Source organism: Pongo abelii, chromosome 11 (assembly GCF_028885655.2).
Source record: "Pongo abelii isolate AG06213 chromosome 11, NHGRI_mPonAbe1-v2.0_pri, whole genome shotgun sequence".
NCBI lineage: Eukaryota > Metazoa > Chordata > Mammalia > Primates > Hominidae > Pongo > Pongo abelii.
The window spans coordinates 110,527,053-110,551,628 of record NC_071996.2 but is presented as its reverse complement, the minus strand read 5'-3'; the positions used below and the strand labels follow the sequence as shown (position 1 = coordinate 110,551,628).

At 38.7% G+C, this 24,576-nt stretch overlaps 1 long non-coding RNA gene across 1 annotated transcript; it reads left to right on the top strand.

Annotated features, from left to right (window-relative positions):
* The first annotated feature begins 1,347 nt into the window (after positions 1-1,347).
* LOC129047420 (uncharacterized) lies at positions 1,348-6,095 on the top strand. The gene is made up of 3 exons (XR_008522969.2): positions 1,348-3,190; positions 4,776-4,903; positions 5,722-6,095. It is a non-coding gene; the product is annotated as an uncharacterized LOC129047420 (long non-coding RNA).
* The last annotated feature ends 18,481 nt before the right edge of the window (positions 6,096-24,576 follow it).

Genomic DNA, 24,576 nt, shown 5'->3' with positions numbered 1-24,576 from the left:
TAGCACTTCCATCCCATTTAGGCTAAGTGATTGGGCAGGAGGAGAGGAAAGATGAAAAGCAAGAAGTGAGAAAAGCATCTAAGGGTTTGGAGGAGGGCAGGAAGGAGGGGGGAGTTTCATAGAAGAGGCGTGATTTGGTTTCCTTAAGTCATCAGAGCTCTTTCTTTGTCTTTAAATGACATTTCCAATTGGAAATCATCTGAACAAGAGAAAAAGAGACAAAGCTCTATTGATTTAAAGAGGCAGGAAACATCATAGAAAGATTCTAGTATATATTAAGAGAAATCAGAACTGTGGACCTTGGCTGGGTTGTTCTTGTATATTAGAGGCTATTTCTCGCCTCTCTTCCCACTGTGAAGTGAGTATCACAAAATATGCCAAGCAGTTTCTGGATCTCAGGCTGCTTTGGCTGGCATTTTATTTAGCTTGTGACATTCTTGGCTGTTCTTATTCTGGTGGGCATCAACACTGCCCAAATCTGTTGGATTGAAATTCATGTTCAGACTACTCCTTTGTTCTAATAACTATTCCATGGCCGTCATCCCTGACCAGGTTGAAATAGTGGAGTGTGTATATTCTAGTGCTGCATCTCTGCATCTGTGAGGGTGGAAGCCTCACAAAGAGTTATGGCCATGTTTACAGCAGGTTGCCATGCAAGGCTAGTGGTAAACCTTTCAGATGCAGGAACTGAGATGTATCCATGCATAAAATGTGCTTGGCAGTTCTAGAATGTAACCTTATGTTTCTGGTTGAATCAAACTCAGAAGCCATTTAAAGTACAGGTCACAGCCGGGTGCGGTGGCTCATGCATTTAATCTCAGCACTTTGGGAGGCCAAGATGGGTGGATCACGAGGTCAGGAGATCGAGACCATCCTGGCCAACATGGTGAAACCCTGTCTCTACTAAAAATACAAAAATTAGCCAGGCATGGTGGTGTGTGCCTGTAGTCCCAGCTACTTGGGAGGCTGAGGCAGGAGAATCGCTTGAACCTGGGAGGCGGAGCTTGCAGTGAGCCTAGATAGCGCCACTGCACTCCAGCCTGGGGACAGAGCAAGACTCTGTCTCAAAAAAAAAAAAGGAGAGGTCACAAATTCAAATACCTACAGAGGCCCAGGTAGATAGGTAGATGTCAATGACTGAAGTAAATGAGTGAAGTGGGATGGGAGTAAGGTAATGGGAAGCGGTAGGGATGGCGGCTAAGTGGAGAGCATACAGCCAGTTCAAGAGAAAAACTAGAACTTAGCTTCAGCAGATTGGTGTCACGCAGGGCTGGGTTTTTGAGATAATCTAGAAATGCATATTTTTGTGAAATCTCTTAATTTTTTAAAATATTGGCCCAACGTAGATGGTCTGGCCAGGCAAAAAGCAGCCATGAGCCAGATTCGACCAGTGGGATACCAGTCTACAAACCATGATTTGGAAACCTCTCTCACAAGGCTGGTTCTAATGCAGTGATTTGCAAAAGTAATCAGTTTCATGGCTCCCATGATCCTGAAATGCCCCCTTAATGGCACTAGTATCAAACAAGGCCAAGGGGCTGAGACTGTAAGCTCCTTTCATGTGCAGCCATTTTGCTAAGTGGCTCTTACCAGCTATAGGCTGTAGAGTTCCTCACCCTGTTCCAAGCATGGTCTGGTCCTTCTTGGGGATTGGAAATTGTGCTCTCACTCCTCTTCCAGCTAATTGCTTTAATGCATCCTGAATGTATCTAGGCTGCCGCCCCTAACCACTGGGTCATCATTTATTCACAGGCCTGAAGTCCCTTAAGCAGCCTCCTGCTGGCCCTCACGCGGCAGGGGATTAATGTAGTCTGGTTGGTGAGTCAAAAAGAAAGATGACATCATTTTCATGTCAGGAATGAGGATGTGTGTTTGTGTATGTATGGGTTATAGAGTGCAAAGACAGGAAAACCGAGGCTACTTCTTTTATAAGTTAGCACAATAGCCCCCTCCCTCTTTGTCTTTTGCTTTCAATCCAATCTGGCTTCTCCCAAGTGAGTTATTAATATGGGACACAGCCTGACTTCTTCCCTTCTGTCTCCTCATATAAATCCAACTAATTAATTTACTTTAACAAGAGGAATCTTTTTCTATCTCTTTCCATCTTCGTCATTCAAGCTCAGTTTCTCTGAATTCAAATCCAAGATACACAGCTACTTCAATAATTACACTTTGAACTTTATCTCAGTGTGCAAAGAGGCTCAGTGTGCAAAGATCTCTTATTTTGCGTCATTAGATCCACTGTCTTAAGCTAAGGGAAAAGGAAGTCTTAAGTAAAAGGGTTATTAAATGAGAAGAAGGATTAGACAGGGCAGGTAAAGACCAGACTCATATTCTGTCTGGTTCAATTAATGAAGGGAAAATGGAAAGAATACTGCATGTACTGCAAACTGGACAACCTAAAGATATTTACACATTCTTTTTTTAAAGCTCCACTACGTTGAGTTCATTCAATACCACAGAATGGTGGCATCAGAGTGCCTCCTCCTGAACAATTACTTCGTTAAATCTTGTGTCTTCTTTTAATATATGAATGGAAAACTCCACCAAAATATGCCATTTGTTGCCAGTTAGCCCAATTAGAAACCTCCCCACCCTTCCAAAAAGAAAGCTGAAGCAAACAGGGCTGTGTTGGTTTCAGGGATGCTCTCTCGTAAAACAGTGTCTGCATGCCACAAGCTGAAGGAAAGGTTGATCCTGCAGAGGAAATTCAGGTCAGAACTGACAAAGGTGAGATACGGGAAATGCAAGAATAAACTAGAGATCTCCTTGTGTTCCTCCCAGCTGCAGGAAGGCGTGGGAATGATTCCCCATGTGAATGAGCACTGGTGGAACTTCCCAGATCATTGCTTAGAGCTCCTTTAATTCTTTCCTTGGTGCTGCAAGGGATTTTTCTTTTTTTGTGGAAAGTGTCAATGCTTGTCTTTCAAAAGCACCACCCCCACACCTGCCACCCCCCAAGAAAAAGTAAAAAGAGGATTTGCAAAACCAAGTGCCATGCTGCCCATTTGCACACCCAAGCAGAGAGGAGTCAGGAACTGCTAATGAACGTACCAACTGTGTATGGAAAATCAGCCAAGCTCAGGCTTTGGGCTTTCATTTCTCTGCTGAGATCCTGACTCTAGACCGCCTGTGAGAAACATGAGCGTGGCTTCAACCACAATGTGAACAGAGAGCAAGACTAACAAAGGTGAGGTTCTCCTGGAATATGAGTTAAAAATGAGCACTGTCTTGGAGCAAGCCAATTGTATCCCATTATTATTTCCTGACTTGGTATGGTAACATCTTAAAATACAAGCAAAACTACCTACTTCTTATTAGGACCTACGACCTTTTAAATCTTGCTTTCCAAGATTTAAGAACTGGCAAGTATGGTTACTTTTTAGAATATGTTTCCTATTCTTTCCTCACTTCCTCTTGCCTCCCTCCCTTCTTTCCCTTTTTCCTCCCTTCTTCTTAATACAATAAACTACCTAGCTGTTTTTGACTGAAATGGATCAAAATCCGGATGAGTGCAATCTTGAGTATGTCTAGAGACATGTGCATCTAGAGTATGTCTAGAGACAAGCTGCATCCTTTGTGTAGCTTTTCTGCACTTTCATGTCTATCATAATAATAATAGCTACTATTTATTGAGCATTCAATGTGCACCGAGCATTGTGCTATGAGCTCTGCATGTATTACCGCATTTAATTCAATTATTAAAACTGAAGAAAAGTGGAACATCTCCTTTCTGTATTGCAGTAATTCTTCATTAATAGATTCCTTCATAGATATGCCACTATACCTAGCCCAAGCCCAGATGATGACTACTGTCAAGGATAAGGTTGTTTCAATGTGTAAATATTATTTGTATTCTAGGGGCAAGTGGGGGATGTCGTCTTCAAAGCAGTAAATCCGTGCTCACTTTCTGGAAGTTTGCTCTCAAGGGACTTGAATGTCTTAAAGTGAATTAAATTATTTGCTTCCAAAGCTTGGTCTTGGGCAAGGTATTCAATCTCTTGTGTGTGAATTTCCTCAACTTTAAAATGAGACTTAATGGGTATATATGAGGGATTTAGAACAGTACATGGCATATTAATTGCTCAGTGAATGTTAGCTATTATCATTGTCGTTGTTAAATTATCACAACACTCTGAAGAAGGCATTATCATCCCCATTTTACAGATGAGGAAACTGAGGCAAAAAGAATTCAATAACTTGCCCAAGGTCACATAGCAGTCAGTGAGGGAGGTGATGATTCTCACCCTAGGTTACTCTCAGTTCAGAATCTACAAGTAAAATATGATTTTACCTCTCACTGTAGAAAGTGGTATGTGGCCATGGCTGTATAGAAACTTCTTTCTCCTATAGGAAACCTGAGCTATAAAGTAGACATAAAATGTCCTGAAGACTGGAAACGTGTCACATGAGAAGCATTTTCGATCCCTCTGGTAGAGAAGGAGTGCTTAATTACCATGTGCCACTGCTGTTAACCTTTGCAAATAAGTCTAATTATCACAGATTAATGAACAGAGCTTAGGCACATCTAAAGGGGCTTTGCTGAGGGGTTTTCATTTCTGCATTTCATTATCTCCATAAACGCTGTTGTTCCCCATGCACATGGTTATGGGACTTTTATTATTTTTTTAGCTGTGCTCTGTGAAATATCAACAACAGAGCCTGCGAAATAGCTCAGGGCAGGGATCGCTTTCCAGGAAATCTTTAGGAAGCCTGTAAGTTGGGTGGCTGCTGCTTCACTGTTTACTGATGAATCATGCCACATTGGTTTATAGGGAATAAAGCCTTAGACAGTCGCCAAGGAAACAGGCTGAGATTTTGGAAATATCTGAAACCACGGAGAAATTTCCAGAAAAAAATCAATGTCTCAGTCAAGACTGAGGTTAACCTTATCTGCATCAAGGTGAGTAAGAACAATGCAAATACAGCTTAAAAGATCCATTCCTGTCTGTACCATGACTTAAAACCATACATACCATGTTGTGATTCTCAGAAAATGTTCTCTATGAATAGAAACCATGTTTGCTATACTCATCCTGGAAAGTGGCCATCATGCTGGTCCTTAGAGCAGGCTGTGCCTGGGAGCCATCTTTGAATATCCTGTGAGCTCAGAGGGAGAGACATACCTCTAGTGAGGATCCTGGAAACCTCCGTGTGACATTGTGGCAAGAGAGCAAGCTGGTAGTTTGCAAAGGGCTGCCGCCATTCAGAGGCTGGGACCTCAGGAAGATCTTTGGCACAATCTACTAGACACGTTTCATTAATAAATGATTAGATTTGCAAATCTTGTCAGTAGAGATTGCTATCACAGAATTAATGAAATAAATAATGAAACATTTCCAGTGTTTCTGGCTGGCTTTCAGAGCAGAGTAGATCTCTGCCTTTGTTGCAATTTATGGCTGTCTCTTTGATCAACTCCTGGGGAGTTCAAGGAATGATTTTCCTGCTTCCAACACACGCCTTCGGCTTTCAGGTTTGCCTTTTTTTTTTTTAACTTGACTTTTCATATCATTTTGAGCTTCAAACACAAAGGTTCCCCAGGATAATTTCAGATAAAGAAACCCAACAGAGTGAATAATCTGCAGTAAAGAAAATCTGAATTGTACTTTGAGAAACAACCCATTTGACGCTGGGTTAGGGAAGGGGTACGGGAGGGATTTTGCTCACAAACGAACACAAAAAACGTTCATGATTTTATTCTAATGTCTCCATTCTGCACAGCCTAAAGCTGAGAGCATTTCCTGATCCAGAAGCAAACCAAGATGCCACCCAGTGTGGATTACCCAGCAGGCAGACAAAGCATATGTTCAGGACATTAGCGATGCCGGGTGGCTGACATTTCTTTTGTTCAAAAAGAAGAAACAAGATTTTTCATATCTCAAAAAAAAGTGTCAAAATAGTCATGGAGAAATCAGAATGTTGTTGGAAAAATAAAAGCTCATTTTCTGGCTTAGTATTATTTTAATTTGAATTACTATCAGGCACAAGAGGGAATGGAGCCCTAACATCTGTTCACTGTATGGGGCTTCTAAAACTCTTCATTTGCCTGGTAATACATGAAATTTCTTCCTTGACCCATTCTAGTCATAAGGCAATGTGGCCATTATCTGTAAGCCTGACATTTTGGGTAATCTTTCAGAGGAAAGCATAATATTAACAATATAAATAGATTTTTGGTTCTCTCCCTCCGCATCCCCACACGGTATGTGAATAGGCACACACACCATTTCTTGGAAATCAGTGAGTCCAAAAGTCGCAGTCCTGATTGCTTGTGGACTTGACTTCTTAGGAGCTACCATTATGCTTATTGGGCAAGTTACAATGGAGCCAAGTTCAAATCCATCCATTTAAAAAATCCAATTAAAAATGTACCTTTGAGTATCTTTATCCTTTCTAATTTCATCCCGTGATACAGCAATTCTACAGGCAAAACACTTCAGGCTTTGTCTCTTTACATGGTTTAGATTATTTCTTTGGGAATAAGATACTTTCCCAGTAGAAAAAGAATTGAAAAAGCAGTTAATTGTTAAGTTGAGGAAATAAAATTAATGCTACAATTACAAGGATCAGAACAAAACAAACAATAAAAACTCCCCTTTAGGTTTGAAGAGGGGTCGTCAGGATCTGTCTACAAGGGGGTAAATATTCTTGCACTGTAGTTTTATGATACATTTTTTTACTTATCTCCCAGAATTAACTACTTCTCTAATGGGAGTTTAAACATTTGATTGGTTCTACTCTCCGAGATGAGAATTAGACTTTATTGTTATCAAATTATTACTCTATTTTATTGATTCTAAATTGCACAATTTTTTCCACATTCTGTCAATTCTGAAATCATGAGGCATATCAAAATCACCATCAGCCAAGCAGCAGTCATGTTGTACCACACATGGACGTTGAAACTTTCAGAATGGGAGCCAGCTACTGCAAAGGAAAACTGTAGGCAATGGAAGCAGGGCGTCACCAATGCTCTTAATGGCACAGAGCATGATGTTGGATGGAAAAATGTGGATGTTGATGGCAATGAGTCAGATAAACTGTACAAACCATGACATGCATAGCAAACTAAATATAAGGGGTTTTGATACCAGCTGGTTCAGACTAATATGTTCCAAGATAAGACCACTGACTTCTCATTACAAATTTCAACCTATCTCTGCCCAGCTCTCACTTACTACTAAGTTGGTGCAAAAGTAATCGGGGTTTTTGCAATAATTGCAAAAACCCCGATTACTTTTGCACCGACTTAATAATTTCTGCCCCAGATCACCTTGTGACGACCCCAACACCTCATGGAACATGAGTAGTACCTTTCCCTGACTCGCCTTTTGAGAATACTGAAACTCTTAAGGTGGTGCTTTCTTTTGCTCAGCAAGTTTAATAAACCCAGTTTTTCTGTGATCAGCAGTTTTCCCTGGTGGTTTTGGTACAGAGCTTTGATACCTCAAAAAAAAAAAAAAAAAATCAGTAGAATCAGGCTCTAATTCTAACAAGTTTTAGGAATAAATTATTTAACTGATATTTCTTTTTTAATGTATACACAAGAATAATATATGATTAAAAAATATATATGTAGTAAGTTTAAAAGAACTTTCACCAAAGCATAAAATAAGAAACTGCCAGTAAGAAAGCATTGTGTTATAGTTGATTGGCATAAATTTTTCTTAGTGATACATAAAATAATGATGTATCATACAATCGATAGCATTTTATATTTACTAAAATACAGTAATAATGGCTAGCTAACTTTTTTCTGTACATTAATGATGAGCCATGCACTGTGCTAAATGCTTTACCTGAGCTGACTGATTTAGTTCTCAAAGCATTGTGAGGAGGTAAGTCCTATTGTTACCCTCATTTTGTAGAAGTATAAACTAAGTGTGGAGTGTTGCCTTACATTACACACTAATGAATGGTGGAAGAGTTAGGGTTTGGATCCGGGTATTCTGACTCTGATAGGATAGGAGGAAAGAAATTCCATCTGTGGCACTATTTTCTTAAAACCAGCAGAAAGCATTAATTCGAATGACAGTATTTGTACAAGGCATGCACTAAATGTTGGAATTGGGCTTTTAAGGGTAATATATTTACCAGTTCTTTGGTGTTCATGGCAGTGAAGTTGTTTCTCTTGGGTATTTAAGAAAAGATGCATTCTGAACTTAAAATATTTGCCAGCTTGTTTCTTCCAAAAGAGAGTCCCTAGGTGTTCAAAGCCATACATCAGGGTTAAAAAACAAACAACCAAATAAAAACAAACCCAACACTTGGGTCATCCATTTAAGTCACTGCTTGACAGCTGTTCTGGGAATGGCTGTTGCCACGGGTTACTGCAGGGCACTCAGCATCTCAGCCTTACCCATCACATCCAGCCTGGGCTCCCATCTCTCTGAAGAGATGACCCTTCCTTCCTTGATTCCTTTTCACACTCCACCCCCACATTTATGGTTCATATTAGATTTTTTTTTTCCTTTTCAAGAGAAACAAAGTAATAAATATGCTAAAAATTCCCTAGATGTTGCATAAGGTATTATCTGCCTTTGATTCCTTTGTTGCCTCCTATTTTTCCTCATAGATCACAGCATCAGCACCACTTTTTCTATAAGTGTCAACACACATTCCAACCTGTGGCCTTCCACAGGTGGGGTCACAATTGGGCATTGTCAAACAATGAGTGTAGCAATATAAACATCAAGCAATTAACATGTTCTTAATTGGATTTTTCAGATAGTAGCCATCACAGTGTATTTTCAGGACTTTCATTGTTTTTGTTCTTGTTTTTCTTTCTAAAGTCTTGCCCTCTTATCTAACCAATGCATTTTCATATTCTTTTTGGCCAATAAATTTGACTAAGGTGCACTGATTTTCCTTCTACCACCTGCTTCCCTTTCTTCACACACTGAGAAATTCAGAAATCCATTAAGACCTCACTTCACCCCCATCCTTATGTTTTAGGAAAGGGGGTGACTAAGGGATAGCATCTCACTTAGGTAGTGTTATTTATTAGAAACATACATGCAAAATACAAGCATTACATATCATCTATAATGCTAGTTTTATTGAACATTTCTGATTCTCAAAATCTTCAAAATCATGAAATGTACTTGTCGCCTATTATACTTTTCAAAAAAGATTATTTGTGGAAAGCATTTTGAGATTCTTGTAAGAAATGTAGCATATTATTATTCCTTTGTTTCAGGTGTTGGATAATGTTTAAGAATTATAGCTTCCGCTGATACTCTGAGTCAAATCAAATCTTGTCAAATCCACTGTTGGTTTTCTGACATTTTATAAAAGGAATTTGTTCCTCATTACACTTCTTTTTCCTTTGCCTTTTCTTTCCATCACCTGCTCCCCAACCATTACTTTCTAGTCAGCACATGCCCCTTTTCTATGGTTTGCTTATAGATTATTAAGAAAAAAGATGTAAACTCACAGGGAGGATTAAGGTAGGCACAGCTGGTGTCAACAAAAACAGAGAGAGATGAAAGAGTATTGAGCGTGTCTGAATGGACAGCCCGTGGGGCTCTCTTGTGACCCATCCTTGACCTTTACCCTCCCAAACCATGCCCAAGGCAAGTAAACAGCTTTTCAAAAGAGACTACCTTCTGGGACTCTTCATACATTTTCATTTTAATTTCTTTGCAAAATGGGCAAAAATAAATGTGCTTATGAAGGGAAATGCTACTGACAAAAGTTGAATTTGAAATGACATAGAGTCACTGTGTTACCTATCACATCAAGGGTTCTAAATTGCTAATCAGTTTATCCCAAATGAAAAGAAAAGAAAATGTCTCCAATGAGTGTTTTAAACTTCTCTGCATCATTTAAAATGGTTACATGAGCCTTTGAAAATATTGCCTTGAGGCATTATGGTTGACTTAATTTCTTCTTTGTATTTTAAGGATGATCTGTTACATTTCTCTGATGATCAGCAATGTTGAGCATTTTTTCATGTTTCTTGGCCACTTGTATGTCTTCTTTTGAGAAATATCTGCTCAAGTCTTTTGCCCATTTTTTAAATGGGGTTCTTGACTTTGTCAATGCATAGTTTGCATATATTTCCTCCCATTCTGTAAGTTGTCTGTTTACTCTGTTAATAGTTTCTTTTGCTGTGCAGAAGCTCTTTAGTTTAATTAGGTCCCACTTGTCAATTTTTATTTTCATTGCAATTACTTTTAAGGACTTTGTCATATATTATTTCCCAAGGCCAATGTCCAGAGTGGTGTCTCCTAGGTTTTCTTCTAGGATTCATGTAGTTTAAGGTCTTAGATTTAAATCTTTAGCTCATTTTCAGTTCATTTTTGTATATGGTGAAAGGTAGGGGTACAAAAACTTCATTCTTCTGCATATGGCTAGCCAGATATCCCAGCACCATTTATTGAATAGGTGATCTTTTACTCATTGTTTATTTTTGTTGACTTTGTCAAAGATCAGATGGCTATAGGTGTGCAGCTTTATTTCTGGGTTCTCTATTCTCTGCCATTGGTCTATGTGTCTGTTTTTGTACCAATACGATACTGTTTTGGTTACTGTAGCCTTATAGTGTAGTTTGAAGTCAGGTAATGTGGTGTCTCTGGCTTTGTTCTTTTTGCTTAGGATTGTTTTGGCTATTTGGACTCTTTTTTTGTTTCCATATGAATTTTAGAATAGTTTTTTTATAATTCTGTGAAAAACGATGCTGGTAGCTTGATAGGAATAGCATTGAATCTGTAGATTGCTTTGGGAAGTATGGCCATTTTAAAGATATTGATTCTTCTAATCCATGAGCATGGAATGTTATTCCATTTGTTGTATGATGTCACCTATAATTTCTTCCAGCAGTATTTTGCAGTTCTACTAGTAGAGATCTTTCACCTCTTTAGTTATATATGTTCCTGGGTATTGAAACTTTACTGAAGTCATTGATTAGTTCCAGGAGCTTTTTGGTGGAGTCTTTAGGGTCTTCTAGGTATAGAATCATATTGTCAATAAAGAGAGGTAGTTCTTCTTTACCTATTTTGATGGCTTTTATTTCTTTCTCTTGCCTGATTGTTCTGGCAAGAACTTCCAGTACTATGTAGAATAGGAGTGGTGAGAGTGGGCATCCTTGTCTTGTTCCATTTCTCAAGGGAAATCCTTCCAGTTTTGGCCTGTTCAGTATGATGTTGGCTCTGGAATTTTCTTAGTGGCTGTTATTATTTTGAGGTATGTTACTTCAATGCCTACTTTCTTGAAGGTTTTTATCATGAAAGGATATTGGATTTTATAAAAAGCTTTTTCCACATTTATTGAGATGATCATGTGATTTTTGTTTTGAATTATGTTTATGTGGTGAATCACATTTGTTGATTTGTGCCTGTTGAACCAAGCTTGTATCCTAGGAATGAAGCCTACCTGATCAAGGTGAATTGACTTTTTGATGCACTGCTGGATTCAGTTTGCTAGTATTTTGTTGAGGATTTTTGCATATGTTCATCTGAGATATTGGCTTGTAGTTTTCTTTTTTCATTGTGTCTTTGCCAAGTTTTGGTATCAGGGTGATGCTGGCTTCATAGAATGAGTTAGGGAAGAGTCCTTCCTCCTTGATTTTTTGGAATAGTTACAGTAGAATTGGTACCAGCTTTTCTTTGTATCACTGGTAGAATTTGGCTGTGGAGCCATCTGGTCTGGGGCTTTTTTTTTTTTTTGGTTGATCGGTTTTTTAATTATTGGTTCAATTTTGGAACTCGATATTGGTCTGCTCAGGGTTTTGATTTCTTCCTGATTCAATCTTAGGAGACTATGTTTCTAGGAATTTATCCATTTTCTCTAGCTGTTCTAGCTTGTGTGCACAGAGGTGTTCATAATTGTCTTTGTGGATCTTTTGTATTTCTGTGGGATTGGTTGTAATGTCACCTTTGTCATTTGTGATTGTGCTTATTTGGATTGTCTGTCTTTTTTTTTTTTTGTAATCTAGCTAGTGGTCTATCAATCTTGTTTATCCTTTCAAAGTACAAACTTTTGGTTTCATTGATTCTTTGTATGGCCAAATCCTACACCTTCCTATAGTTGTGGTTTGCAGGTTATAATCAAGTTATCAGATGACTGTGAGAAAGCTGTTAACCTCCAGGGGTCTTAGTTTCCTCATTTCATAGTAGAGATGATGCCTGTTGTCCAAGGTTTAATCAAATAGGTATGTGGAGGCCCTCACACAGTGCCTGGCACTTCATAAGTCTTTTCTTAGTCCATAGTCCCTCATTTGTAATTCTAAAATGCCCCAAATTTGAAATAACAAAATTGTTTCATTTGTTTGTAAGTTGGTGTCAAAACTCATTCAGTGGCAAAGCCTGACTTGAACCAATGAGAAGCTATTTAATGGGTCTAACTCCACTTAGCATAATTTGCTGCAGAGATATTAATGCATTAAGACAAATTTAATTGGTGTACTTAAAGTCCCAAAATTCTGAATTCTAAAACATATCTAGGGCAGAGGGGTCCAGAGAAGGGGCTTTAAACCATTGATAATGATGATGATCGTGAAGATGGTAATGAAGATGGTGATAATCCCAAAACCTTTGCCTGTCATTAGCTTGCTCCTTTCTTCTGGTTATGGTACTTAGTTCTTGATATTTGGCATCTGTTTCTCCCCGTGACCACCCCGTATCGTGACACAGTTTCTGAGAGCCACCTGACATTTTCTCCCAGTTTCCGGTACTGACCTGCCTATACACCCATGGTTTTGATTTTGTTCACCCTCTGGTACTCTGGGCTCAACCATTAATGGCTTCTGGGAATGAGAAACTTGACTTTATACTTGTCAAATGAATCAGGACCAACACTTTGTGGTTCAATTTGGCTGGGAGAAACAGTTGGCTGGCTTGGTAAGGATGGAAGGACACTGAGGGTGAGGACAATTTATCTCCTTGTGAAGTAGAATCCATTCACACACTGGCACCTTATTTATTTCTTATTTATTATGATTGTTTGTATATAAAACAGCTCTATTCAAACAGCAGGCTTTGTGGTATGAATTCCATGGTCAGAAACAGGAATGCTGTGGGAGACCTATGGATGTTATCTGGGATGGGTTCCCTCCTCTGAATCCCTCCACAGGTGGGTGGTCTATGGCTCCTTGGTCTCTGCCCCATGAGATGAGGATTCTATCTCCATCCATTGACATATAACTGTAGCCCAAAGAACCCTTTCCCTCTTTCCAGGTACCTGCCTCAGGCATCTGGGGGAAGAACCCTCCTCTGCACTAAATAAAAGCCTCTATCTAAGATACCATTGGCTTCACTTCAGCTACTACCAAGCCAGCATCGGGGGCGCTGTTTTCTCATTCCTTTCTGGGTCCAAGCTCTCATTATTTAAAAGTCACCATCTTCTAAAAGTTATCAGTCTAGGTGTCATTTAAGATGTGTACATTTTGGACTGCATCCAAAAGAAAGTAGTTACTGAAGAATGAAAAGGCTTTCTTCTGAGGCAATTTCACTCATAAGGTGGTTCCTTGGCTTGGAACCAAAGAACATCCTCAATTACAAAAATAAAACATTAAAACATATACATGAAATGAGTTTAAGTTTGGCAGTATGTGATTTGTAACATAAACGACATAGGAAATAGGTATAAACTACAGGGTTTGGTGGAGAACAGGGTGTAGTTCAGGTTGAAGTGTCAAGAAGACATTTCTAAAGGGTACTAGGTTTGACATAGGCCTTACAATGTGTGTATGTCTAGATGATGGAGATGAAGTGGAAAATAATATGAACTGTGACAGTGATGAAATGGTAAATTTCACTGCTATCACTCTAACACAGTTCTTTAAATCTAAAAACTGAATTATTGCAATCATCAGTTTATTGGAAAGTATATAAGGAGAGGACAAATCCTTATATCCTGCCATAAGCCTTTCGTTGGTAGCGCGGGGAGGATTCCTATCAAGGAGCAGTGTTGGGGGAGGTAGGTTGGGATGGTAACTTAGGGTCTGATAGTAAAAGGCCTTGAATAAGAGGCCAGGGATTTTGGTATTTGTCTTATACACTGGAGACCTAGTGTATGTTTGGGGACAGAAGATACTCTTATAGTTGCTTTACTTTAGTAAGAGAAACTTGAAAGAGGTATAGAGTGAAGTAAAGAGGAAAGAAATTTATTATGAAAAACAGTTTAAAAATTATGGCACTTGACGTGCATTATCTTGATTATTATAACATCCTAGAGGTAGTTACTTATTGTTATCTCTGTTTTTCAGATGAGGCTTGGAAGTATTAAGTAATTTGTCCAAGGTCACATAGCTAGCACATATCTGGTCCAGAACTTAAACCTAGATTTGTTTGCAGCTAGAGTTGAATTTTTGTCTACTTTCTGGGCTGGGCATGGTGACTTATGCCTGTAATTTCAGCACTTTGGGAGGCCAAGGCAGGAGGATTTCTTGAGGCCAGGAGTTTGAGACGAGCCTGGCCAACATGGCAAGACCCTATCTCTATAAAAATAATTCTCCTTATATACTTTCTGATAAATTGATGATTGCAGTAATTCCATTTTTAGATTTAAAGAACTCTGTTAGGATGAAAGCAGTGGAAATGGAAATGGAGGTTGGATGTGAGAGATATTGTCACAGACCTAGTGACTGAGTGTGAGCAAAAAAGCAAGGACAAGTCAAAGATCTGGTTTTTTAACTTCGAGGCTGGACGTCAAAGGAGAATTATGGCAACATCAGTTGAGAAAGAAATTTAGGAGAAAACTCTGTTTTGGAGAGGAGATTATGAATTATTAATGAAGCTACAATCAACACTGGCCTTCAGCTCTTTATCCTTTCTTTCTCCTCTATCTTATCCCCACTATCTCTCCCCTTCATTACCAGCATCTATGAAAGGCTGTAAGATGCCCTATTCTAAGTCTTGTAAGATAAAATTTATATAATGTACAAGAGGCTGGGGTGAGTGCAGGGCTGAAAAGGGGGAATTAGTATTTAATGACAATCCTTAATTGTATTTCTCCTCAGTCCTTGGGATTCATTGCAATCAGATTTCACTGTAACAATACTATTATGCTTACTTTGCACCACTATCCCAGTCATGGCATTGGGCCCATGGTGCAGTTACAAAACCAAATCACAGTAGGCATTTAAAATTAATGATCTTTTCGCTGTATGGCAACGATATCAATTGTAAGGCACAGACTGAATACCATCTTGTGGTTTCTATAAGGGGAAAATTAGTGGCACTTGGATTCATGAAAGGCTTATGGCAGGCCTGGGCCCTGTGGTGGCACTAATATAGCCATCACTGGAATGCCAAGAGGTGGCCTGCTGTGTTAACAACTGTTATTTTGTGCCAAACTCACACAACTGAAAGTTTATGGGCCAATAAAAAAAAGATGCTGCTCTTCTCCTTTGGTTATGAGATGCAAGAGCTAGCACTTTGGAAAGCAATCTACCTTGTTTCATGCTAACATATGCCTGTCAAAGTGTGCAGTTTCTGTGGTGAAAGGCATATTGTAAACATGTTCTTGTTGGCATTTCTTTGTCTAGTTGGTGAGCCTTGCTGGAATATTGTGCTTGGATTTGAGTACTGGGCCAGCCAGGGAAACTGACTTAGGATGGAGTAGCTTTAACATTTCAGTCAGGATGGTGGTTTGTATGGGGACAAAGGTGACTTTGAAGGGCAGAATGGAGCAGATCAAAATGCCTGAGCTCTGGGTCAGAAAGACCAGGCTCTGCCACTTAGCAGTTATTTAATTTGGTACAAGTCACATAGCTTGTCTGAGCCTGCACTGCCCTATCAGTACAATGGAGTTAATGCCATTTATTTTGAAGGGTTATTTAAAAGATCAGAAACAATGTGTACAAGGTGCCTTGAAATTGCAGTAAGAACACATTTATTGAGTTCTTATTATCTTCCAGACTACATGTTAAGCAGCTTACATGCATTATATAATTTGATTCTTATAATTGCCCAGTGAGGTAAGTAGTATTTTTATTCCCTATTTTACAGATTAAAACACGGAGTGTTGGAGAAGAAATTTGCTAAAGTTATTTCTCCAGTTAGTAAGTGAAGAAATATAGACTTGAACCCTAATCTGCTGACTCTGAATCCTGTATTATTAAAAAACTAAGTTATAGGTGTTAGACATGTCTGTGATTTAGGTTCTGCCTTGTACTGTATAATTCTAGTATGATGAGTTTTCAGTACATCTCATCTATAACCTTTTTCATGTATGGTTAGTTGCATTTTTGTCATACTCTAAAACTACAGGTCCATGAACTCAGATATTTATTATTTATGTAGGCACAGTTATTCAGAAGAGAAAGGAGTTTAATACTTAGAGAAGTGGGAATGGGTATTGTGATTACTCTTTTTTTTTTTTTTTACTTTTCAAAACCACAAACTCATTATGTATCTTATGGCAATTACTAGAAGCTCTACATTTGGATTAGCTGTCTGGAAAATGGAAAATGCAAATAATGGCCTCATTTAGGAAATGTATCAAGGAATCAATTGAATACAAACAGTCCTGCTAATCTCCCTTGTGGAGCTATTCTGGTGCTAACACAATGATCCTGAGGTGTTGAATATCATTATACAACCAATGGCAAACAAAACACAAGGCATCTTTAATATTAAGCATACCCCCATCAGAGAGGAAATGTACCCTCCTTTCAGTATAAGTATTCCTAGAATGCTCCATGGTTTTGCACAGTGATTGTCCACTCTTGTTCCTAGTGATTATTTATAGGAAACATGGGTAACCCTAAGAATTTAGTTTTCCATGAAAATGCACTCTAATGTTTAAATGTCTGCAGTTCTGAATTAGCAAATCTTAGACTCTAGTGGCTTCTTCAGAGTAGTTAATCAGGTAGCTGCAGTAAAGATGGATTCTGTATTTATAAATGCCTCCCAATATCCAAAGTTCTAGAACATTTTCTTAAAGGAATTCAGGTGCTTTTTCTGACTCCTTTTGTGGCACTAGACATTGTCTTTATGCTTCATGGCAACCCTAGGGAATAGGCACTATTTTTTTTTTTTCTTGAGGCAGAGTCTCGGTCTGTTGCCCAGGCTGGAGTGCAATGGCATCATCTTGGCTCACTGCAACCTCCGCCTCCCGGGTTCAAGCAATTCACCTGCCTCAGCCTTCCAAGTATTCCAGGGATTACAGGCGACTGCCACCATGCCCACCTAATTTTTGGCACTATTTTTATCCCCATGTTATAGATGAGAAAATGTTCAGAAAAAGTAAGATCACTCAGCATGCACTAAAACTGGAATTCAAACTTCGTCTTATAATTTCAAAGCACAAGCTATAGAGTTCTACAGCCTCTCTTAAAGGCCTTCATTTCTTCAGCCTCAGCCAAGTACTAACTCTACTATCAGGCAGTGGGATACTTCCTGGGAGACAGGGTGCAATGATTATTGAGCAAAGCATTAAGATTGAGTTGGGGCTCTGGGGCCTCTCTGGGTTTAAATCCTGATTCTGCTATAGAGCTGTGTAATCTAGGGCAGATGACTTAATCTGTGTATCATTCTTATGAGAAAATATTTAATATGGTTGGTGTAGAGATTAAATGGCTTAAAACTTAAATCACACAAAGGAATGTAGGACATCTTCCAAAAAAGTAGGTATATAGTAGGTACTCAAGAAGTATTTATAAATGATTAAATTAATGAATGCATATGAAAATTGCAAGAGATTATAATCTAGTTCTTGGGACCAAGTAAGATTTAGATTTTGTTAGCTAAGTCCTCCTTTAATCAGCATCATTTGGCGTCAAAATGCAAAGACTAAGAGCATCATGTAATTTAGGAGCTAGGAGGCATCTGTAATATCCTCTCCTCTACCTCACTGTGAGTGAAGAGAGTGAGATTCCTAGAGGTTAGGTGACATCGTGTGAAGTAACTCAGTGAGTTGACAAACAATATTAGGGTTTAACTCATTTACTTCTCAAAGACTTTATAAGCTTGGGTGGAACTATCACAGGGGTGATTTGAACTCAATAATTTTTTTTATAAAACTGTCTTTTTATACTTTTCCATGGAAGGAGGGAAACAGTGGAAAAGGAAGGAACATTTCCTTTTTGAAGCTGTGAGTTCATGTGAAATGAAATCTCCATAATGTTTGTGATATAAAACTGCATTTCAGCTCTGGTTCCTGGCTTTGGACATGGGTTGGGATCCAAACTCTGTCACTGGTAAGCTGTGTGAAGTTGGGCAAGCCATTTAACCTCTCTGAGCCTAAGCATATCTCACTCATGAGATTAATAATCATACAGACTCAAAGAGTGGTCATGAGGAGGATTAACTGAGATGGTGTTATCCAAGCACTTATCACGGGACCTGTCACAGAGTAAACTCTAAGTAGGTAGTAGCTGTTATTGTGGATCATGTTAATCTTTTCTATGGAATGTCTCACTTAATTTTCTATTTTTATTTGTGAGGTTGCCCTACTTTGCATAGTTTCCAGCTTTGTTAAATACTCTCTCAAATTGCTCACTAGCCCTTATCTGGTTCTATATCAGATCTAGACCTTCTCACCTGTTTTTCAAAACCTTCATTATAAAGCTTCACTTTGTGTCTCCTACTCTTTCCCTCAGGACTCCTCTCAAAGTGCACTTTTCCATCCAGTCTACCTCTGCTCTGTCCGTGGTCCTGACTTCTTGGGTTCATATTATCGGGTCCCTGTCTTTTAGCCTATCCAAATCTTCCTTATGCCTTAATGCCTTTCAAGGCATAGCTGAAGTTTGAGCTCTTTCAAGAAATCTTCTCTGATTATCCCGGTCCTTACTGAGTTACTATTCTGAGGTTCTGAGTGTGCTTTAAAACCTGTTGGGATGGTGCCTGATTTGCACTGCAACTGGGGCTTATCAACTGTGACTGAAAGTGAATTGCTATGAAACTATCAATACAATGTTATATGTGGGGAGTGCATCTAATCAAGAATGCATGAAATATATAATTCTAATACCAACATATTATATTGGTGCGATGATACATGAGTAAATTATATAGAGTAATTATAAATATATGCATTAATTTCTAAAAAACAGACACAGATGAATACCTGACATCAATTTGCTAAAAGGAGACCAATGATTTAAAAAGATACCTTTTTCTTACCAATGTATTTATGCAAGTGTGCAAAAATGCACAAAGATGTTATGGTAGCATATTTAAGATATCAAAATATTGAAAACACTCCAAGTATATATCAATAAGACTTGAAGTTATGGTATATCCATACACAAAATACCATGTAGTTATTGAAGAGAACAAAATGGATCTATATGTATTGACGAGGAAAGATGCCCTTGATGCATTATGTATAAGAAGTAAGCTGCAGAGTAGGTTATGTGACTTAATTTTGTAAAATAAACATGTATTTCAAATATATTTTATGTTCCTCTATGGATAGAAAACAGCTAGATACATGCTAAATTGTTGAAAGTGCTTATCTCTGAGGAGTTACATATTGAAGATGGATTAGGTAATTAGAATAATCATTATTATGTCTTTTGAGTATCTATACAATAAATAAAATCTATCTCTTCTATATCATAATTTTAGACCAAAGCAAACAATTATATGTATTTAAAACTTTAAACAATACCTTGTGCTTGCTTTCCCACACTCTTAAGATTTGAAGAAAAAAAAAAAGTAAAATGTATAACTGAAAGAACTGCTTTTTTCCCAGTGTAAATTTTCTCTCAGCAATAAATGTAATTCATAGGCCTTCCTTTGACCTTAGAGCTGCATTTGACATTATTCTTCTCAAAACCAATAGTCAGTATCCCCAAATTTCAGAGATCCAGTAAGGACGTTATGGGAGATGATATTTTAAAAATATGTCACATCTTACATGGCTTTTGCACTGACCAGTCTGGATGGATGCTGGCTGGTATGCTGGACTGGGGCACCCTGGCAGAATATCAACTCTGGCTTTGGCATTGTGAATTGGCAGAAGGCAGGCTCTTAAATCTGTTCTTCACTTTTGTTGTGTTTTGCTTGATTTCTCTCTTTTCCTATCTCTCTTTTCCTACCCAACCCTAAAGGGGCCATTATGAAGACAATTCACATGGCAGGACAGAAGAGATAGTCATTATCTATGTGCTTTGTTCAGGAAGATGGAAGGTGTGATAGGGAGTTAGGATGTTGCAGTAGAAAGAGAATGGGCTTTGGAGCAGACAGATCTGGGTTTGAAGCCTGGCTGGGTCATTTCCTGGTTGTATTACCTAGGCAAGACAAGTAAATCTCTCTGAGCTTCTATTTCTTCAAGTATAAAATGATGCTAATCTCTATCTCTTGTGGCTGTTGTTAAGATAAAATGAGGTCACTTGTCAAGTGTCTGGGGCATAAGTATTTGCAAATGTTAATAATCACCTATCTCTCTCCTACTTCCCAATTTTTCTTTCTAGATGCCCTTGACTTATTCTAGAATGTAAGATTCAAGCCTTTTCAGCATCTGCTGATGAATGCACTCTTTCCTCTCCTTGTACTGAGTTATTGCCCATTGCCAAGTCATATACCCATTGTGTCACTGAATTAAAACAATGATATGTGAAGAATAGGTGTTATTAGACATCTTTAAATGCACAATCATCAAGTAACACAGAACGCAGAGTACACCAACCTAGCAATTTAGCCCATAATTACATGGGAGTTCATGTGGGTCAGTTTCACCTTTTTTTAACTCTATTAGAAACTCCTTAAGGGCAGAAGCCAATTATTCTCTGACAAATACAACAATCCATTGTACAATTATGAGTATATTCACCAAATACTTATTGACTGATTGACTGGTTCATGGGTGGCAGAGCCTCTTTATTGTGGACAAAGGAGCTTTCAAACTGGTCAACAGGGCTTGATAAGGAATAAAGTCCAAATCTGGCTGTGGGAGCTGGATTACACTTCATAAACAAATGCATCTGCACCAACATCATTGCAGATTGAATAAAATATTTTATCTGTAGGTATTCTTCATTTTATCATTGGCTTTTTAGTGGCTCATTTGTATAATGGAGATGCTGTGAGGCAAGCTTCTATAGCCTGAGAGCACAGGCAAACATCCCTGAGCTCAGGAAAGTACCTGGACAGGCCAGAAAGCAGGAGGGAAAGCCTTGGTGAAGGCAATTGAGAAACCTCCTGGCGAGACATTGTCTGCAGATCACTGGCCCGATATCACATAAAGGCCCCATCTGAGCCATTACAGCCTATTGTGTCAATGTGTTTTCTGGGAGGCTGTCATCCATAGATCACAGTTGGCAGTGAAGGTAATGCCTCCACGGGAACTGTTACTATTTCCCATTGGTGAATTCTATTAGAGGTCCGTGGGTTACTGCCACTGGAGTTCATATTAACTCGGTCAAAGGGATGGTGATTGATTCTGTGGAATTTTGTGAATACACACAAAATACATTTCATACTGTCATCTGAGTTTTGTATTGCACTTCCATGATCCGTGCTACATGGTAAATCCAATATCATCTACTCGAATTGTTACAGAGAAAAAAAAAATTTGCCATGCCATTTTAAGGCTAAAATACCTGCCCATTTCCTTTCTTCTCCAGTCACAAAAGATTTAGACCTAACTATAAAACATTGACTTCTCTTCTAACTTAACAACTCAGTCTGATGGGAAGGGCATTTATTGAATGTCCACTGTGTATAAAGAAACAGCAGTGGGACCTACAGGATGATACCAAAAACTTAATACATTAGGTTTGTACCTCCAAGTTTATAATATAGTTAGACAGAAAACACTCATAAAATGATTAAAGAATATAATTATAAAATAACAGGAAGTACCAAATTAATACACAGGTGTGCCACTTAGTGCAATAGCTGTGTTCTTGAAAAGATGAGTGAGGGCTGAATCTTGTGAAGCACTGAAAAAATTAGCTATTTATAGAGTAAATAGTGATTCCTTGTATAGTCTAATTTGTTGATATTAAAGATTCTAAATTTTGTGAACATTCTTTCCCTTTAAGTGGGTTATATACTTTGGGCTACTGGAAAAATAACAAGTTTAGTGGTAACCATAGAAAGTTTTCTAGATTAATTGAATTTTGGATGAGATGCTGAAAGTGAAAGGAATTGGTAGTGATTTCAGTGAGGACCAATCTTCCCACAAGCTCATAGAATCAGGTCTCCATTTTCTTCCTGAAAGGGTGCTGCTCAACATAGACAGAGCTGATGCAAAGACATTTATGTGATTTGCAGATGGAGTTTTGTCACTGGTATGTGAGTCCTTTATTTTACATGCCTTTCTGAACTGCATTCTGACATAGCCTGCATTCTACAGCTCTATAGCCTGAGACTTTCTGTGTACAGATAGATGCTTGGTGGTCCTCTGATACTGTGTCTGAACTCCTGGAGGAGAAGCAGGTACTGTCAGGGCATCCAGGGTTACTGTGGCCAATGGCACATGAGTGGAAGAGCCCAAGGGTCTTGTTCATTGTGGCAATTCTGTTGTCCCTGTGACTCCTCTCTGAATGTCTTCAAAATGGCAGATAATGCTGGGACGTTTACTAGACTGAGTCTCCATTCTGAAGATGGTGTAATAATCTAGACACACAAATTTCTGTCTAATTCCTTCCTAAAATCCCTTAAGATGTCCCTTGAATTTATAGCTCCTTTTAGTTCCCATAGTTCCCTGCTTGTTTGAGTTCTCTTTGTCAGATAAATTGATTAATAGATGATAGATGGATGGATGGATAGCTAGCCAGCTAGAGATAGCAGCAGCCTCTCAGACGATTGTTCTAATTTTCATCTCTCTTTGGTCCAATCCATTCTAAAACCAGCAGATAATTCGACTGTGTGCAAGCACAGAGACTGTCATGTTACTCCTCTGATCAAGAATTACCTATTGTTTCAAATAGGTCATTCAGGTAAACATTTTTCACTCTAAGACCAGGTGCCTCACAAAGTCCCTCTCACTGCAACCGAACCCCTCTTTCAATCTCTTTTATCACCAGCATTTCTCCTTCCTTTGTACTCTCTGCTATCTCCTAAGAAAAAGCCATTCATTCTGCTTCTGTGGTTTTCCACGAGATACCCCAATGCTCAAAAGGCCCACTCAACGAAGAGCTCCAGGGACTCATCCAAGCCACATCCTGCAAAGCATAGCTTCAAATTGATCTTTTCTAGGATATGTTCCTTAGTGCATCATTCTTTCTTTCTTCACATTTTTAATGTCACCCTTACAGTTTATTCTTTTGTCAGTATAGAACTCGTTCATCTAATCATACATAAAGTGTTTTACATCTGGGTTTTGTTCTTCAATTATATTGCAAGGTCTTAGTAACAGGGGCCATTTTTCTATTTCTTTTACCTGTTCCTGTGCCCACTCCACCCCTGACAGCAACCAGAATACAGTATTGTTATTGAACCTGAAAGTAGTTACAGGCAACCACCAATTAATCACGAATATTTTCTAAAATATTTTAAGTTGACGTTTTAGATTTGGAACTGTTTCCTTAGGAACAAAATTTAAAATGGTGCTTAAGCTCCTTGTCAAGACTTCAAATGTCTATTTGCTTATACTATAGCATTAGTCCCATTAAGTTAATATTATTGTTGTATTATTCCTAATAATGCTGTAAGTAGCTTATTCATTCAAATTTTATGTATTGTGGACTTTTCCTGAGCCAACACAGGGTGTATGGTGGTGAAATATGGACCCTCTTTAGGAAATACGTGCTGTAGAGGTAAATTACAGCAAGCAGGGATAGGAAGTAACGCAATGATCACAGAAGGCTTCCGTGAGGAGGTGACATTTATACTGACTTTAAAATATGGGAAAGAATCATTCGGGCGGAGTGGAAGAGCACCAGACAGAAGTAACCAAGTGTGAAAAAGTCCTAAGATAGAAAATAACTTGCCATGCTCAAGAGCCTAGAAGGCTAGTGTGGCATAAACATGAAAGTAAAGAGAGATGGTGGCAAGAACTAAGATTTGAGAAGAGGCAAATACCAGGTCACACAGGACTTTGGCCTCTGAGAGGAGTCCAGATTTAATTTAAAGGTGATGGGAAGCCATTGAGACTTTTTTTTTTTTGAGATGGAGGCTTGCTTTGTCACTACAGGCATGCACCACCACACCGGGCTACTTTTTGTATTTTTATTAGAGATGGGGTTTCACCATGTTGGCCAGGATGGTCTCGATCTCTTGACCTTGTGATTCACCCGCCTCAGCCTCCCAAAGTGCTGGGATTACAGGTGTGAGCCACCATGCTGGGCCACCATTGAGACTTTTAAGTACAGTTGTAGTTTTTTAGATCATAAATTGAATATGATTGAAAGAACTAGCTGGACATATAGACCAGTTGTTTCCATGGGACAGTGGTTTCCACAGAGTGGCAAGGAGAGATTATAGATAATTGAAGAATGTTTGTGCAAAAGTCCCAGACATGGCAAGAATGGAGCCCAATATCCAAACCCTCGTTGTGGGAAGCCAGGTTGGCCAAATGATTGGATATTGGTTCTGCAGAGCTGAGAAGGAATAGAAGATAGCTATCTCAGGCAAGACTCAAAGCTGAGAACCTGAGCAGAGAAACAATTTCAGCTAGAAAGTTGCAGGGAAAGCTGACGTTCAAGCCCTGGAAAGACTAAATCTCCACAAGTTCTGA